Source organism: Balaenoptera physalus (assembly GCF_965194825.1).
Source record: "Balaenoptera physalus genome assembly, chromosome: 2".
Classification (NCBI taxonomy): Eukaryota; Metazoa; Chordata; class Mammalia; order Artiodactyla; family Balaenopteridae; genus Balaenoptera; species Balaenoptera physalus.
Window position 1 is genome coordinate 79650715 of NC_138883.1, and position 19555 is coordinate 79670269.

The 19555-nt window shown below is 37.6% G+C and overlaps 1 long non-coding RNA gene and 1 pseudogene across 6 annotated transcripts in view; one reads left to right on the plus strand and one right to left on the minus strand.

The window, feature by feature from the left end:
- The window catches only part of LOC309656288, a 344992-nt gene that overhangs the window by 30482 nt on the left and 294955 nt on the right, over window positions 1-19555 (plus strand). For 4 of the 5 annotated variants that reach the window (XR_014261255.1, XR_014261256.1, XR_014261257.1 and 1 more), the window contains exon 3: window positions 1973-2074. This is a non-coding gene — a long non-coding RNA (uncharacterized lncRNA). Of the gene's footprint in view, window positions 1-1972; window positions 2075-6363; window positions 19554-19555 lie in introns of those variants that run through there. The other variant, XR_014261259.1, reaches the window with a different exon arrangement.
- Window positions 2507-6355, minus strand: LOC309656261 (MARCKS-related protein pseudogene; annotated as a pseudogene). The gene has a single exon. The product of its transcript is annotated as an MARCKS-related protein pseudogene (transcript).

Here is a 19555-nt window from a genome sequence, read left to right on the forward strand (position 1 = left end):
AGGACCTCATTAAACTGATGAGTCTAGACTGCACAGCCCTGTGTGAGAGAAGAGCCCAATCTAGACTGAGACAGTGGACATTGTCATTCCCCCCTGTGGTGCTCACTAATCCATAGACTTACTCTTAATGAATCTCAGGCCTGAGTGAGTGCCCATTCCCAATGTTGCAAAACTTCAATACTATGTCTAGGGTGTTTGGCTAAATTTGTATGTAATCTGTTGTTTTCTCAAGGAGACTATAACTTCTAAGGGCAGGAACTTCTAAGGAGGGTCAGGTAAGATAAAAAGGTGAAAATGTAAAGTGCTATGTAATTGTAAGGTATTTTTGTTATTTCTATTATGTGTAGTATGCTGCTCATTTCACAATAGATGTTTAATAAATGCTGGTGGATCAATGGACAGACTAAATTCATGGATGAATTGATAATGACTGATGAATGTATAAAACCACACATACATTTAAGAGATTCAATAGATCATAAAGCTGGCTAATAATAATAACAACTAAATTTATGGACTGCTCATTTTATGTCAGCCTAAATTCTTTACATTAATTAACTCATTTAATTCTCACAACAACAATATGAGGTAGATATTATGGTTCTCATTTAAAATGAGAGGGTTGTTGCACAGAAAGGTTAATCAGTTTTCCCAAATTGTTAGTAAGTGAGGAGAACTTCTTTCTAACTGGACTTCAGAAGTAACCTCCATTAATGGTATTAATTACCCATATATATTAAAATTTGGATCTATTCTATTTAATTTCTGTAAGCATGAAAAGCTAAAGCAGAATGCAGTCAGTACACTCTTGTGGTAGGCAGAATAGGACACTTCAAAAATTACCATATCCAAATCCCTGGATCCCCTGAATATATTAAGTTACATGGCAAAAGGGAATTAAGGTTGCAGATGGGATTATGGTTGCATATCAGATGACCTGGATCTAGGGAGAGGTTATCCTGTATTAATCAGGTGGGTCCTATGTAATCACAAGAAAATACAGAAATAATGAAGAGAGAGGTAGAAGAGTCAGTGTCAGAGGAATGCACTGTGAGAAAGACTTGACCGCCATTATTATCTTTGAAGATGGAAGGAGACCATTATCCAAGGAATGCATACAGTCTCTAGAAGCTGGAAAAGGCAAGAAAATGGACTTTCCTCTGGGCCCTGCCCATACCTTGATTTTAACACAGTGAGACCCATTTTAGACTTCTGACCTCCAAAACTGTAGGATAATAAATTCATGTTGTTTGAAGTCATTAGGTTTGTGGTAATTTGTTACAGCAGAAACAGGAGACTAATACAGCTTTCAAATTCCAAGATTACAGAATGAATTTTGATTTCTCACTAATCCAATGCTGGAGTTTATTGACATAACTTCAAAAGTCAAAAATTGGAAGTCTTGGCCTGATTTAGATTCATTATTAGTCTTATTTTCATTTGAACTATGTACGAGGAAAATCTCTCTACGTAATCTATAATTTCTGAACACTTTTTCTCTAAAACAAACAATGTCTATTTTTATTCTAATTTAAGTATATTATGATCGTTAAAATTATGGACATAGGCACCCAAAATTACCTGGAAAAGAGAGACACCAAGTTCCATGGTCTATGATTTAAGCTTTTCTGCCCTGTTACTTCACTTTCCTTGCTCTTTGTCTCTCCTGTTCTTTTCCATCTTCCTTCACCTGTCCTTTGTTTAACTCTCAAAACAATGATCTCCTCAAACCTGATACTTCTCTGGCTAAAGATCCATTAAGAATGCATCCCTTTTTTAAAGCCTCAGTATCCTAATATTTCTATTTCTCTTCTTTTCCCCTTTAGTAATAGTAGTATTAATAATGATAATAGATGGAATCCATTAAGCACTTCCTATGTGCTAATATTGTGATAAATGTTTTACATACACTGTATCATTTAATCCTCATAAAAAATAAGAGGTAAGTACTCTTGTTATTTCTGTCTTTCAGATAAGAAAAGGGAGGCATAAAGAAGGTTAGAAACTTGCCCTAATTCTGTTAGCTCAGAAGTGGAAGAGCTGGGATTCAAATCCAGAGAAGTGTCCACTTCAGGTGAGTGATCTTAACCTCACATTCTGCTGCCTTCTGGTTTAGTTTCTCCCCGGAAGCAGCTACTAGACTGCCTCCTATGCAAAAAGTACCTGAATTATGCATAGTGCTTAAGATAACAAAAGATAAAAGTGTTAAGTGCTCTGTCCTGAAGAGAGCCCTAGGTGGTTAAGAAATAAACAGAGTAAAAATGGGGGAAGTTAGAAATCCAGGCAGGTGTTGTACACGTGAAAGCCAAGGTTATCCACAATGGGAAGTAGACCCTGAGAATATCAAGGCAGGGCCCTTGGCTTATTTAGTTTCATATTTTGAGCACTTAGCACCGAGCTCAGTGTACAGTGAGTGTCCCAACAGTGATTTTAAACCTGGGTTTGCTGGACCACCAGGGATGTGATGATAATATTGGAGAATCTATGTGTTTTACAGTCAGTATTCTAAAATGTCAAAGAAAATGATCCATCTACAATGATAAGACTGCACAGACTGTTTAAAGAGATGAGTTTCTCGGCTGTTGGCTAGGATTCTACCAGTTCAGTAAGATTATATCCTGGTTACTTCATGATGACCGGAAACTTTGATTAACAGATATGTATGTGTAATAAAACAGGAAACCAAATATTGCTTAAAATAAATTTGTTTGCTAAACAAAATATATCAAAACATAAGGACTGTGGAGTCTAATGAATTAAAAAGCTTTACTTAATGGTGAAAAATCTGAGAACCGTAATGTGTACTCAAATATTAATTAAAAGTTGAGTGAATAGGTTCAAATTTTGTGTCTCCAAATATCCCCAGTTATAATCTAATGCTTCTATTAACAGATTAATGAACTACTTCTTGTAGTCATCATACTTTAGTGCTAATTGGCTTATCAGCTCAACTTCTGTGACAGGTGACATGTAGCTGAGATCTGGGCACAGAAGGAATGTGAATTTTAATCAGAGGGAAGACAAATTTTCTGTAAAGGGCTACATAATTTTATCCAGTAGGAGGTATTAAGGGGCTAGTTTCTTTTGGGCTGGGGGGTGTAGGTGTAGAAGAGAGTAACATAAAAGAGGAGAAGAAGTATGGAAAGAAGAGATAATACAGCCAGAGACAAACATTATCTATTACACAATTTGCCTACTCCTAGTACTTTCAACCAAAACAGAAGCAATTAATAAATAATTTCTGGGCCTCTACATTAAAGGACTGTGCCATTCAAAATATGATTCAAAAAAGCAAACAAACAAAATATGACTTTTTTTTTTAAAGGGACAACATTTATTCCTTTTCCAAGTGTTACAGTAAAACCAGGTGGAAGAGAATGGTTTTAGCAGCTGGAAAAAAAAAATTACAAATTTGGGGTTTGGCCATTTAATGTTTTATTTACAACAATGGGAGGGGAAAAAAAAAAGACAACAAGAAGTTGTTTCACATTACATACCTCTCCCCCACCCCAAAGCTTAATACTTGCTTACCAAGTCAAAAAAGAGACACAGTTGATTCACAAGCCAGAGGTTTGAACTTGAGTAAGATATTTATAAAAACCTAAAAGGGGGCAGTGTCCTCCCCAGCCCAGGGGCCACTAGGCACCGCACAAGAGACTACAAACGCAGCAGGGGAAGGCTGGACACTCAGGGTGTGGGAGTGTAGGCACCCCCACTTCTGGCTCAGGGATTTGGGGAGTAAACAAAACCTACTTGGAGAAGAATTGGGGAAGAAAACCAGCAATTGCCTTCTGCACAGGTGGGGACAGGGAAGGAGGTAGGGACAGGGGCAGGAGCATTTCCCATCACTAACCTAACTTGGGAAACTGCAAGGGACCATCTTCAACTGGCCTTAAGAGGAAGACCAGATGGATGAGTGGAGAATCCACAGGAGGAAGAGGACGAGAGGGAACGTGGCTAGGGGGCAACAGCCCCTTCCTTTCTGGGCGCAGGAAGGCAGCCAGGGCACCAGGTCCAGGCAGTGACCTCACAAGGACAGCACAGTTTTTGCAGCTTAAGATCACCCACCTGCCCCCACCCAGCTACTCATTCTGCCCGCCCGCTGGTGTCGGGCCCCTCTCTGCCCAGAGGGGTGGATGGCTCTGCGCCTGGGGCCCTGCCTCTTCTGTGTCTCCTCCCTTGGAGGCAGCACCAGCCTCTGCCCCTGTGGCCTGGGGCTCCTGGCTCTCAGGGGTGGCGCATGCCTTCCCTTCCTGGGCAGTGCCTTCCTTGCTGCAGGCACCGACCGCCCCTGCTCCTGCCCTTCCTGTGGGTGAGGAAGCAGACGGGTCCCCCCACGCCCCCTTCCGATTTCTCTTGAAGGACAGGCCACTCAATTTGGAAGCCTTCTTGAAAGAGAATTTCTTCTTCTTCTTGGGGGTCTCCTTGGGGGGAACCTCCCGCTTGCCCTCAGCACCCTGGCTAGGGGGTGCCGGCTCGATGGCATCGCCAGTGGCCCCGGCTGCCTCCTCTTTTCCGTTCACGGGGGACGACTCCCTTCACCTTTGGGGGATAAGTCTGCATTGCTTTTCACGTGGCCGTTCTCCTGTCCGTTGACCTTAGCGGGGGAAGCGCCTGCTGCCTCCCCCGAGGTCACGTCGCCCGGGGAGACTTGGAGCTCTGGCTGCCCATGGCGGGGGTTCTGCTGGGGGGCGCCCGAAGCCGCCCCGGGCTCGCGCCGCAGGGGGTAGTTCGGTCAGGGTGGGCCTGGCCGGCGGAGGGGTGGGGCTCGCGCCTGAGAGGGGTGTGTGTGGGGGGGGACCGAGCTCCACGCCCGCTCAGCGCCCGACTCGCTAGCTGCGCGCCAGAATGCCTAAAATGTGAGTCTTGTTCTTTGTCCTCAAGGGGAAATGAGATTTAAGCACCGGGCTAGCAATAGGATGAGGAGAGTAGGGCACTTCATTTAAGCATATAAAAATGTATATAGTGACATAAAGTAAATCATTATTTCATTTAACAGTACAGATATCATCAGGTAGTACCAGAAGAATTAACCAGGAAATGATAAAAATTTGGGGGGAGGGAGCCATCATTATGGCCTGGAATCAAGAGGTATTGAACCAATGTACTGGGGTCTGGAGGGGCATCTATCTGACTTGCCCTATATTCCTAGACATGTACCACACTGGATTACTCTTACTAAAATAGATTTTTTCACTCTCTCTTCTCCTAATAAATAGAAGAGAGCAACTGAAGCTCAAGGCACCCCTTTTTCTTCTCATGACAGCCCTAAGATTCTCAACCTAGCTGGCAAATGCTATAGCACTAATCAGAGTGCTGGGCCCATAGAGCCACTCAATAAATACCTTCTAATTATATGGTAAAGAATAACAAACATTTAACTTGGAGAAGGTCTCACCAAATGGCGACCCTACCAATTCCTAGCAGTATGAACCTGGGCTAATTACATATTGATTTTATTTTCCTTATCTGTGTAACGGGATTGCTAACTTCTACCAAAAAGGTTAACCAATCTATAAGCGTAACTGAAATAACATGTAGTCATATCTGATGCTTATTAGACAAATGTTGACTATAAATTTGAAAGGTGACCATATTGCTATAGACAGATAGAGGCTAACACCTTACATTGAGGGAAGTTGTGTGGTATTTAGAAATTGGGCCCTGCTGGTCCTTGATTTTTTTACCTACAAAATGAAGGCCTTAAAACAGGTAGATTTGGAAGATCACTGAAATTCTAATGGTCTCTTGTTTCTGAGAAGCAACCATCTAGTCAAATTCTTTCTAGGCCCTAAAGCACTGATACAATGTTGAATATAAAAAGAATAATGGAAAACTTAGCACTAATTAAAGAGACAGCATATCATCTCTTTCCTCATTGTGCACGTGCTTATATCTTGGATACGTATCAGTTGGGGTTAGTAGGTGATGATATTATTAGGCTGGCAAAAACAAACAAAAATAAAAAGTAGTGAGAATTTTGTTTAGCCAAATTTATTCAATTTAATAAGAAACTACATCTTCAGGGGTTCTTCCTACAATTTTGGTATCAAATTGTCTTTTCTTTATACAACAGTGATAAAAGATAGTACTTATTTATTCAAATTACCTTTCATAGGAAATGAAAAGTTGACAGCTTTATATCACTTTCCCAGTTTTTTCTATTGCTGATTAATTTTTAGGTTCATAAAATTTGAAAATCTAGAAATCCCTGACCTATGGCACCAACCAATAAATAGTTTTTATTTTTATCATTAACATTGGCATTGTCATGAACAATGTTAAGAGGAAACTTTCTGAAAGGAATATCTGATTGTTTATTGAAAAGTACCAAATTTTTAAAGCCTCACTGGCCTTTCTCAGAATCAAAGCCTAACCAGCCCGTCCCCCAGCTTCCCACCCCCACTCTGAGGAGGAAAAGATGTGAGAAGAAAAAAGAAACAAGAGTCAGATTTTTTTCTGCTCCTGTGGGATCCTACTATCTGAAATATTTACAAGTGTGGAAATGGCACAGAGGAAGCCCACTTACTGCTGGAGAAGAAAGGTCAGAATTGGGCTTGCAGCATCCTCAGTGAGCCAGCTCAGAAGGCTTCTCTGCCCTGACGTAGCTCCAGGCAAGTAGCTATCAGGCCTGTTTGGGGTAAGTGATGCAAAGAAGATAAAACACCAACAGCAGTTTTAATGTCAGAACTGCTGCTTGAGTTGCCACACTCCCAGCAGAATAATACAGCCACATTTTAGAGGATTTTCATGGGATGAAATTTTAACAGGTATATTAGAAAAACTGAGGGGAGTAACTCTATAAAAGTTTAAAGTCCATGTATAGTGGACTTGGTGGTAGATTTTTAAATCCACAGTAAAGGCTTGGTTTTGACTACCTTCTGACTAACTTTCAGACATTTCTATTGTAAATTAATAATAAACAAACTTTTATAATGACTGGAGATATTTTCTGACTTAAGAACTTAATCATGAAATTGTTAATCTGTAAATGATTTGCAAATGTAAAAAACTGCTATTGTTGCTACTATTTTTTTTATTTACCAGCAATATTTTTCATATTCTTATCATTGTCTCTCTATTGAATTTGACTTGAAAAGTAATATTTATTTGCATATGTCAACTTTGAGTGTTATGGTGAGTTGTATCAGACCTGCTGTTCAGACATATTGACATTAAGTAAAGAGGAACAAAGGGAACCTAGGAACTGACTCTGAGAGCTCACCAGATTAATCTGTTATCAGAACCAAGAACATATATTTAGAAGTTTGGTTTGCTCAAACTATATCAAGCCCCGTACATAGTCCCAGATACTTATTTAGTCTGAACATAGATTCACGTATAAGGAAGTATGCCAAACAACCTCATGTCAATCAGTGACAGGAATAGTTGCAATAATACAAATAGACTCAACAACAGCAATGATAATGTATAGTCCCTAGAGAACGAATATGCTCTCCAACATGGTGGCATTACCTGGTCCTCAGTTAAGATTTGGTATTTTCCTGCTCCGGAGAGCATCCCACCCTTTGACCTCTTCTTCTGAGTTGAGAATTATTAATTGCTCTTGTTGTGATTCTATTTATCTCTTAGAGAGGACGGGAAGGAGTTTCATCTCTTTCCCATTTTTGTGCATCATTTGTGACTGGAAAACCTATATTAAAATGATTACAATGTGTACCAGAACGCCACTCATGCATGCACCTGTCTTCCTCAGGTTTATTCTGACAGTGTGTGTGTGTGTGTGTTTGGTAGTGTTGGAAGGGAAGATAATAAGTACAGCCAGGTATATTTTGACAAAACACTTGAATGTCATAAAGCAAAATTTACTATTTTTCTTTTTTAAGCCAAAAAAAAGCCCATTCATCAGTTAATCTATTAAAGCTGAATTGCCTAGAGAAATATGTTTATTTTCTTTAACTGTTTTATTTTGTATATTGATTTTGAAAATTATTCTTAAATTCTCCCCCAATCCTCATATGTCTGTAATTTTTAAAGATAGTCTCACCAGTCAGAGTGGATCTCCAGGTATATGAGTGTGAAATCTGGGGAAAGGTGGCACACACAACTTTAATATCTCTCCTGTCTTTAGACTTATGACAAAATCCTTTAAACATAATGTTGTGTTTTAATCACATCATTGAAAAAAGATCAAAAATAGAAATTTTAAAATAATTTTTGTCAAAACTAGAGCACTATGGTCTAAAGAATATTTATGAACTCATGCTACCTCAAGATTGCAGGTCAGGCATGGTTATTCAGGTGTGACTCCCTGACCAAATCATGCAGGGTAGGATTATTACGTCTAGACTTTCAGACAAGAAGTTTTAGAGAATGAACATGTAGCTTACCTCTAAATTAACTTCCTTTGAAATCAATATGTGTTATTCTGGGAAAGTAAAGGAATATATAGACTACATTAATGTGTAGGATTTGAATGGACCACTCTAAGAACAAGCTATGTATTTGTATGTAAGGATGTGTGTGTATGTACACACACATGTCTAATACTCTAGTAAAAAAGAGCCCATAGACCTATATTCAAACGTAAGTACACATATTCATACTTCATGCTCAAGCACAATTCTGACATCATTGACACTTTGCATTGGAATAGGACAAGCTGGTATCACCAAACAGGAAAATTAATTCACTCAATCCTTAGTATGCTCATGGAAGCCGTACAATTCATTATAAGCATATTGCCAATAGAAATACAAACAAACAGCATGTGTATCCTATTAGATCTAAATCATAGCAGGGAGCCGAGCTGGTGGAAATAAAATGCATCCAGCCTTAAGCATTCTGAGTTGTACTCATGAATGACTTACTGTATGCCTGGATTCTACTCCAGTTCCTTATAATTTATACTGGGTTATTATATGTTGTGCCTCTTCCCAAATCAGCTGTCTCCATAAGGGACTCATGCATTATGGAGTCAGGGGAACACTCAGGACCAGTCCAAGAATGCTTTGTCCATTGGGGAAAAGTCAAAGTGAAAACCAGTCCCTATGTAAATGCACAAAAAATGCTGGTTCCTAAGCATCAGATGCTCCTGAAACCCCGCCTAAGTAAAGTCTAATAACTGGTCTCAAGAAGAGTGTGGCTGGCAGTTTGGAGTAGATAATTTAAGCTGTCATGAAGTTGGGGAGCCTGGCTGGTTAAATCTTTTGCAAGCCTATTGCTTCTCCAAACACTCCCCACGGTATCTAACACACAAACATGCTTTACTGAGCATCAGCAAAGGTTGTTTTCCACCCACCCCTACTACATTATTCAGACTAATATAAGAATTAAGAACAATGAAAGGAGAAAAGTAAAACCATAAGTGTCTAAAAGTCCATTGTTCAGACAAGATTTTTTTTTTTAATTTGGAAATTGCAGCACTCATTCATGGATATCCTGCTTTTAAATTTCAATATAACATTAGTAATACTTTCCACTTTAAACACTATATTCTTGAACCTATATAGAAGGGATGTTTTGAGTTCTATATGTTACCAGGCTAACCAGTTAAAAAGTGAAATATTCAGTTAATGCTATTCCAATCAATGAGCATGTTTCTTAGAAAACAAGATATTTTTTATGGAAACTAGATATATGCTCTAATAACAGACAGATTTTATATATTTTGCCCACTATTGTATTGCTAGTGACTAGACCATAAGAGGCGTTCAATACATATTTGTTGAATGGGGGAAAGAAATCAATGGTTTGTGACATGTTAGAGGGAGAACACAGCTCTGAACAGGTGATGTGTTTATCACAGTGGAGTTTATTTCTCTATGTTTGTATGCTCAGAAATCCAGAGGATAAGACTTGAAGCAAGTTTTAATAAAGGGTGTACTAATATCTGTTCTGACCTGATATTTGTCTATGGTCAGAACAAGGTCAAAGGGGTCTGTTAGAGATGTATTTGGCTACAAATAACAGAAAACTACCACAGTGGCCCTAAGAGACTAGGTTTTGTCTTCTGCAGCAAGAAGTTTGGGAGTAGGTAGTACAGGGTAGGTGTGGCAGCTCAGTAATTCTACTAGGAACCTCAATTCTTTCCATCTTTTTGTTCTGCCAAACATAGTTTGCAGGCTCCTGCTCTCAAGCTTGGCATCTTATGATTGCAAGAAAGATGCTTGCTGCCATGTCTTATGCTAATATTTTATCAGACAAAAAGGAAAGATAAAGTGAAGAGGGAGTCAGGCATGGATGGTGACTGCATCAAGAAGCAACAGATTTCCCATCAATCCCAGCAGATGTCTGCTTACGTTTCATAGAGCAGGACTGTGCCACATGATTAGATTGCCATGGAGTATGGGAAAGCAAATGATTTTAGCTAGACAGTTTGTTACGTCTCCAAAAAGCCAGGATCCTATTAGACAAAGCAGAAGTGAGGAAAGACATTGGGTAGGCATCTAGCCATGTCTGCCCCAGGACTGAAGTGAAGAAATTAGTCTGTCATGACATAAAATCTGAACAGCGCTCCTCTGATTTCACCCTTCTAAAAGTAAATTCAGACAAAAGTAGTTCTATGGGGCAACAGTTTTAGTGCACATTTTTTCATGATTGAGTTAATTCAGACCTTGTTGTTTTCATAAATAGCTTAATAGGTGAAGATTTCTTGATGAATTTTCATCCTGTATTTGTGGCCTAGGGAAAAAAAATTCCTTTCTACTGCTCTGAACTTAAAGTCTTCTATTATCTGGACCAACTTCTTCCTTATTTCTCCTTTCAAAACCATTTTCTCTAAATAGCTCTCTGAGAAGGAGTATTATAAAGAAATTCATACCCAAATGTTAATGTTTGACAGTGTCTTTCTATATTGTCCTGTATGGGGGCTATTTGAGGTTTAATGGGATAATTGCCTAAAAGTCTAGCTCTAATTTCAGAAAGAGTGGCCAAGAGAGATATTTTTGAATTCAGGAACCTTAACCTTAGTTATGTAGTCACCCATCTGGGCAGTGGTCTTTCTTGTCTAAGAACTGAACTTTGTTTTTATTTACCAAGAGTGATATAAAGGTAATAATAATCTTTCTCTCTTTAATACTTGACAGTGTGCCAATGGAACAATGATTCCTTTAGCAGATGACCTACGTGAATCATGTAATTCTATGACTCCTTGCTCATAGAAATATAAACAATTTAATACTTGTTAGGAGTTGGAGATGCTCAAATCTTTGTTAAGGTTCTGGCCCTGTCCTTGGTTTCATTACCTTTATATTAGGCCAAGCCTTTTATTAATATAATGCAGGGAGATGTTTGGCAGAAAGGTATAATGTAAGCTGATCCTTTGTAAATTTAAGAAAACTAGAAAGAGGGGAGGGAATAAGTCGTTCATGACTAAAACAGTGGAGGCTGTCGTTGCAGGTGTTCTTGAATGTTGTATGTGCACCCAGAAAGTCTTTATAGTCTTCAAAACAATTTGTCTTCACCTACAAACCACACAGCCTTATTATGTATTTACTGCTCACCACCCCGCTTGGTCCTGTAATTTTCCTTTTTTGCCTGCAGGCTTAACATTCTTGGCAAAGAAGAAGGCTTATGGGAAATATTCATTGACTTCTTATTGAAGCAGTGTTGTTTCTGCATGGGAGCCAGGCTCAAGGAGTGTAGCTACAGATCCCAGAACAACTTCCTTGATTTTACAAGAAGGGCTCTGAGGGACCCTTATACTGCAATAATATGAACAGAAACTCTCATTCTAAAGTTTCACAGAAATGCACACCACCCTCTCCTTACTCATATTGCTAGAAGACCTTGCCCTTAGAGAATGAGAACCTGGGCTCTAGGTGTATCTGGACAAGAGACATCTGAGTGGGCATTGTCTCTTCTGTTATTTGCTCTAGGACACCGTCTCGTCTCTGTCCTATTATCTCCCATGCAGGCCTCCTTCTGAGGCTGTGTGGAGTCTTCCTCTCTGTTGGACTATGTAATAGCCCCAAACTTTCTGCCCTAGGGTGGGAGTGGGGGATGAGGATGTGTAACATAAATGTAAATGGATCTTTTCCAATAATTGTCAAGGAACAAGAAACATTAGAGAAGAATTTCTTTGCCCCTACATGGAGCACATTGTCCCTGACTGTTCAAAATAAGTCTCTCAGTTTCAGAGAATCCCATCCCTCAGGAATGCCACAAGAATAGCCCCAATTAGCAGAATGTAATTACTTGAGTCGGAATCATATACTTAATGATGAACCTTTCCTCCCAAATGGCATGAAGTCTTGAATAATTTAGAAGGAAAAAACAATTAAATATAAGGGGACCCTCCTTAGAGTAGGGATGCTTGTGGCCATGCTCATGCATATGCATGCTGTAAGGGAGAGCTAGTACTAGAGAAGTTTAACCAGCTTTAAAGTGGAACAGAGTTGATATTTTCAACCTATAAAAAGCTCATTTAAATACATAGAATGACATCAAGATCCCATATAGATAAATGGACAAAAGTTACTGAGATAATTATTCAGGAGAAAATAAAACCAGGAAATAAAGAAAATGTTCACCTTCAGGAGGAATCCAAAACATGCAGATTAAAACAACAATAAAGGCCCATTTTACATCTATTAAAGTAAGTAAAACTTTAAAAAGTGATATTATGTAATGTTAGTGAGATTGTGGAGAAGCCAGTATCTGTATTTATTGCTGGCTGCAATGTAAAACTTTTGGAAACAAATTTGATCATTTTATTGTATCAAAAGCCTTGAGACAGGTTTATGACCAGTGATCCTAAGAAATAACTAAATAAAATCTTAAAAGCTGCATGAGCTACGAGTAACTGCTATATTTTCTATAGTAGCAAAACGTAGAAGCAAATATGAAAAAAAACACAATAGTTACAAATTATAAAATAACAGTTCAATGGAATGTAATGTCTTTTACAATGGATGATTAAAATATGCTACCATATGATACAGGAAATAAAAAGATTCAAAATTTAAATTACACTGTGGATATAGCTATGTAAAATATATAACTGTATGTGTAAACAATAAAAAGATATTTATAAAATAGTATCAATGTATTAATGTAGTATGATTTTCAGGGATTTATTTTTATTCTAAAATTTGTTTTAATATGATAAAATTTTAAATCTGTAATGAGTTTATTGAGGAGCTTCAACTTGTTAGGGATAAACATGAATTAGATTTATTTCTCTGATAACTCTGTACTATGCTGACCTCTCTATTTTTTGCTGAGGTACTACTTCCAATTCTATGACTTAACAGTCTTTTCAGTTATCAGAACAGTCTTTCTAGTTTTTGAAAACTCAGTCCTGTGTGTTTTGCAACTTCAATCTCACATTCAATTCAAAACTTTCCCATTTCCCACCCCCCCCAGCTCTAGTTAGATTTATGACTTGCTATGGACTGCATGTTTGTGCTTCACCAGAATTCATGTGCTGAAACCCAAACCCCCAATGTAATGGTATCTGGAGGTGGAGCCTTTGAGAGGTAATTAGGTTTAAATGAGGTCATGAGGGTGGAGTCTTCACGATGGGATTAGTGCCCTTATAAGAAGAGGCCTGCTCCATGCCAGCATATGGTGAGAAGGTGGCTGTCTGTAAATCAGGAAAAGGGGCCTCACCAGAACCCAACCATACTTGCACCTTGAAGTTGGATTCCCCACACTTCAGAACTATGAGGAATAAATTTTTGTTGTTTAATCCACCCATCTATAGTATTATGTTATAGCAGCCCCAAATGACCGAGACAAGACTCATTTCCCTTCCCTCTTTCCTGTACTTCTATTCTGATGGACATGGTTTCTTATATGTTTCTTTTCAACGGGCTAATCTCTACCTAATGCTGATTGGCCATCATTCTCCTTTGGTTTCTTGGAGGGCCCTAGGAATGCCCCCTCTATAATCCCCTGGAATGGGAGATCCAAGCTGGCTTTAATCTTTTCCTCCCAGGTCAACCCTTCTCACAAGCCACCCACTCTATATCTTCTTACTGCTGGGATCCTCTTAGTTAATAGACAGCCTTCTTGGGGTTAATACCAGCAAGTCAGCTCAAGCCAGCCATCCTACTCAGTGTCTACATAGGAAATCATGGATCGTAGTCCACATTTAACAGTGGAATGCAGGCTGTTTCACTGACCTCTCTTACATGCCATCTTCTTCTTGCCCTTTGTCCACACTCAGTATCAGACATTCTGCTGGCCTAGTAGCCTGGAAATTTTTAAATAAGGACTGTTCAGACAGTCACTGAGAGTAATTCTCCTGGAGCCCTTCTCTCTCTGTTTTGGTAAGAAGTATGCCATCTCTATTCTTCCTTGGGAAAGCAATAGCCTTGATTTTCAAATTTACAGCTCTTGCACTCTCCATAAAAGCCATGCCTCATTTCCCAAACCCAGTCTTTCTCTTATATTGGTAGTGATGGTGGTGGAGGTGATCTTTATGGTTATGTTGAAAGAGTGCCTTTCTACAGGCCCTATGTGGAAGATGATGATGGCTCCAATTACTGGCATTCCTTTGAACTTAGAAGGTGGAGTATTCAGATGCCAGTTCTGGCACTCAGCATCGAACACCACTTAAAAACAGGGAATTATCATTAAGTGATAGTTTGAATGTAATTAATTTATAGAATCAGGAGAATAAAGAAGTCACCCTCTTACTACTAAGTATAGTTAATGCCATTGATATTTATCGACTGAATTATTAAATGCTTTTTGGAAAAGATCAGGGCAATAATTCAAAATGTTTCAGAAAGGATTCCTGAAGCATCCTAACACAATCACATAGATGTTTTATTTTCAGAGTTACTGCCATTGAGTCCTATCTGCTGAAAATCCTTTCTCTCTCCAAAATACTTGTCTTGTATACATCTTCTTCTACAGAAGATGAGTTAAAATTGTCAGTATTATGGGTAGAGGAAGGAGATTGGAGTGAAGAGAACTGGAGTGATGGAGCCGATGGGGAGATGGGACTTCTAAAGCAAAGTTTACTTGCTTTATGTTTTACCAGGGTTAGCACCAGCACTCACATGATAATCAGCAGGAATTTTGTGTTTCCTTCTCAAATCTATTTATGAGTACTTATTAACTCACAGGCAATTAAAGGGCTTGAGGGCACAAATTCTCTGTCTTGTTAGTAAAATGCCCAGGTATTGCCTAACACTAAATAATATGGACACTACTATTTTGAATCTTTCCTTGAATTAGAATACAATGGTACAACTTCAGATACATCAATTTTTCAGAGCTAAAAATGGAAATACTAGTTAGAGTTGACGAGAGAGAGAGAGAGAGAGAGAGAGAGAGAGAAAGGGAGAGTATCTTATATTGTTCCTGTTTATGAACTTTTGAAAGTTAGAAAAATGTCATGGAAACTTAAGTCTTTGGGATGCTTTTGAATTTAAGCCAAAATATTGTTCTAGTGGAGTTATTTATCTAGATTCCAACAAACACTGTCCATTTTTTTCTTATGGATTTTCTCAAGATGTGCATCATAGATATATCTTTAAATTGATCAATTTGACATAGTAGTTTAAAATACATGTCCCTTAAGACCCAACATCTTTGAAAATGGGAAGCTTGAAGTTGAATAGCTTAAGGCAGAGTTTGAAAAATGGGCTATATTAATATCAGTAAGCTTGTTTTGTTTTTGATCATGCACAGACAGAAAATCACATCTCAGAGGTGAAATTGTTGAGTATTATCAACATGCCTCTCCATTGTTCTTACATTCTGCAGTGAAAGCTGCTAATGATTCTTTATTTAGAGCTATGCGTTCAGTTTTATTAGACTATCTTTAAAATAACATGTAATTGGTTATAATAGACACAGTAAAATGTAAAAAATTACATGCTAAATGAATCTATAGTAGCTGCTATGGTAAATTGACTTTGGAAAGACAAGAGCTAAAGGGTCTGTTGATTGTAATTTTGGTCTATACATGATGCCTGCCTCCCAAGAAACAATAGCCAAACAGCATATTTAAACGTAAGCTTCAAATGAGCCAAGTAAACAAACATTTGACCTTTCTTGAAAATTATTTAGGCTCAGTCTTATATGTTATCACTATTTAGCATTTAACTGCAAACTGTTTTGTTTTCTGTTTAACTTTATATGTATAAATGTATGTATATGCAAAGCTTTTCTATTATATTTCTTTTCTATTTCTACCCTGTGACCACTGCATCTTATCAGAAAGATAAAGAATATGGAAGATAAATCCCCTAAACTACAAGATCAATCTTTTCTTGTGTTGTTCTGCCTATCTGTGTTGTACTTTTAACTTGATACAATATTTGGATGCTTGATTTTTCCTTCCTGCAAACTTGTGATATCTCATTACAACTTGGCTAAACTTCTGGTACTCAGGCCTCTCTCCTAGTTTCAGCCTCACTTGCATTGTATTGCTCACCCCATACCTTGGAGTAACAAGTAACAATTTAGTAGCTCATTGATTAGGGATAAATACTGGTAGTCTCACTCATGCTTCTTTTACTGGGAGTCAGGAGTCTAGAAGTAACAGGCAGAAGGCTAGAAGTAGCTCAGTTTTGTCAAATGATTTGAGTTGATTCATGGTAAATGAAATCTGATATTTTCCCACTTCCTACATGGTTAGGAATTTTGGTTCTCAAAAGGTATTGAATTTAAATAGTAAACTAGTGGAAGCCACATCTATGCCTCTGAGAACAATGATTAATTATATAGGTTCTTGAAAATCCAGTTCCAATCTTTGTTACTAAAGAAAGCTGCTAAAATTAGATTTTTTTCCTACTTCAAGAAATTAGTCCTGAAATTACAAACTTTTATAAGTCATGGTCTTCTTTGAACCACATTTCCCACATGTTTTACATTGTCACTGCATGAATTCTCTGTTCCTTTGATGTAGTCAATAATTTATTACTTTTGCATTTTTCTTGTGACACAGATCAAAGAGCTATAAGAAACTGACCATTCATTTCATATGATTTGGGCTTAAAATATGATTAAAAAAAGAGTAAAAATAGTCATTGTAACAAATTACTTTACAAAAGGTGTTCTGTGTAACAAAGCTTATTCCATTCAATGAGCTTCTCTATAAAAGAATGATCTTGTTATAACAAATTTTATATAACGAATATTTGTTCTACAATAAAATTCTGCTTATCTCTGTTACATAATCACTGTCACTAAGCAACAGACTTATTTGCTGCTTATAATAATGAGCTATGGATGAATTCATTTCAATTGCTTCATCCTTCCATCAAACACCAATTACACATCACCTTTCCTGAAGTTTTCACTCCTTTCTTACCAAAGCCAGTTGAGCTAGACAAAAAGACCCCAAATATTTAAAGTTTGATATCGGCCATCACTAAACCCAAACAATTATGGTAAGTAAAGCTCAAAATGGTGGATATAACATAGCATCTCCCACTTTTCCTGACCACAAAACATTTTTTTTTAACTCACAAGCTACCTCAGACTAGGAAACCTATCAGATTCTTTTCATCTTCATCACCTGTGGATGACAAATTAAATTTCAAGTAAGATGCCATTATGAAGCAATTGGAAAGCCTCATGCAGTTTTTGTTTTGTGTGTTTTTAAGCTACAGTAACCTAGCAACATAGGTAAAAGCCCATTATAATTCAGTGTGTGTGTGGGGTGTGTGCGTGTGTGTAATTCTGTGGTCCATGGAGAGAAGTGGACAAAGATACTATGTACTTCTCCCCACCAAAAGTCAGAAATATAACACCTCTCTGCAATCTCAAGAATACTCATACTTTCTATGAATAGTTAAAATACAATCACTCATCTGGACTGATATAAAACATTTTAAAAGACTAATATTGGAAAACATGTCAGACCGTATTCTCTTTCAACACTTAAAATAAATAGGATGGAGGGAATATACCAAGGCACACAAAAAATTGTATTTTATCAAAGACAACCACAGCTACCTACTTGGAGATAGGCATGAATCTATCACTCTTGAACGCTTTTTCACTCCTAATATTTTCTAATACTGAAATCCAGAGCAACAGAAGGCAACCATGATAAGGGTCTTAGCATTCTTTAATTACTGTTAGATATTCTCTCCTTTTTGTTATGACATTTAAATTTTTTATTTTTGCCTTTTAAATATAAATTACTAGTTATTGTTACTTTTCTATGAACAAGAGTTACTTTTTGTTACTATAATTTTATTTGTTTTTGTCCTCACACATTTTGTAGCACATATATTCCTGTGGGGTTCACTTTCCTTTTTGCTGAAGTGCATGTCTTATCAGTGTTTATGGTGAGGATTTGTGGGTGGCAAACTCTAAGCCTTTGTAGGTCTGATGATGTGTTTACTTTGCCCTCATTCTGAAGTAACACTTTAAGCAGATATAAAATTCTAAATTGACAACTTTTTTCCTCAACATCTTGAAGGTGTTGTTCCATTGTCTTCTGATTTCTATTGCCTTAGATGAGGTATCATTGTTAATCTATTTTCATTCCTTTGTAGATTTTCAGATGGCTTTTAAATTTTTTTATATTTTACATTTAATACAGGTTTTGGTGTGGGCTTAATCTTCTTGTTATTTTGGATACATTCCCTATTTCATGTCTTTCTTCAATTCTGGAAAATTCCCTTCAAATATTTCTTCAAATATTGCTTCTCTTTCATACTGTCTATATTATTCTTCTGTGACTTTTATTAGATGAATGTGAGAGTTTCTCAATTTGTCTTACATTCTCAAAATTGCTCTTCCTATTTAAAAAAGCTCATTGTCTCTGGCATACTGGGTGGCTTCCTTGCTCCTTTTTCCTACTGTCACTAATTCTCTCTTCAATTATATATAATTCAGTTTAATCCAACCATTGCATTTTTAATTTTAATGGCTATATTTCCAATGTTTCTAATTGGTCATTTTTGATATAAATAATTCTTCCTTTTACATAATTAATTTCTAAATAGAAGTTATTAACTCACATATCTCTATGAGCATTCAAAATATACTTATTCTGAAGTCTGTCAATCTTTTCTATGAAATTAATTTCCTATGAAGCAACTTCATGTTCTGATTGTTGTTTTATGTTTTTTTCTTATTGGTAAATTTCTTCATATGTTTAGAAACATTGGTCTGCATATGTGGGATAGCCACATTTTCTATCTTATTGATGGGTGTAAAGAGCACTGAATTGGCAGAGATACTAGATGGAATCATCCCAGATTCCCATATCACTGTTGGAGGACAGCTGTCAAGGAGAATCATCTGACCTGCATGGACGGTGATGTGAACATGGAATTAATTTTTTTCCATGTCATCTAAATCTGGTTATATTTTGGTTTAATTTTTTACTGCAACATAACTTAGCCCTAGCTGATATACCACATGCCAACCTACCCTTTTCCCCAACCTCTATTCCAGAACGATGTTATAAAATGATGGTTCAAAGATCCTACCCTATTATGATATTTGAGGTATTAAAGATTAATCCACCAAGCCAGCAGGCAGGCTTCAGTTCGTATTAGAAGGCTGGTCTCTATACTCCCAATTCCATAGGCCTGAGGCCTTCTTTAGTCCCAGGCAGCAATCACCATAAGTTCTCCAACCTCTGGCTACAAGTTGTGAAGCTGACTCTTGT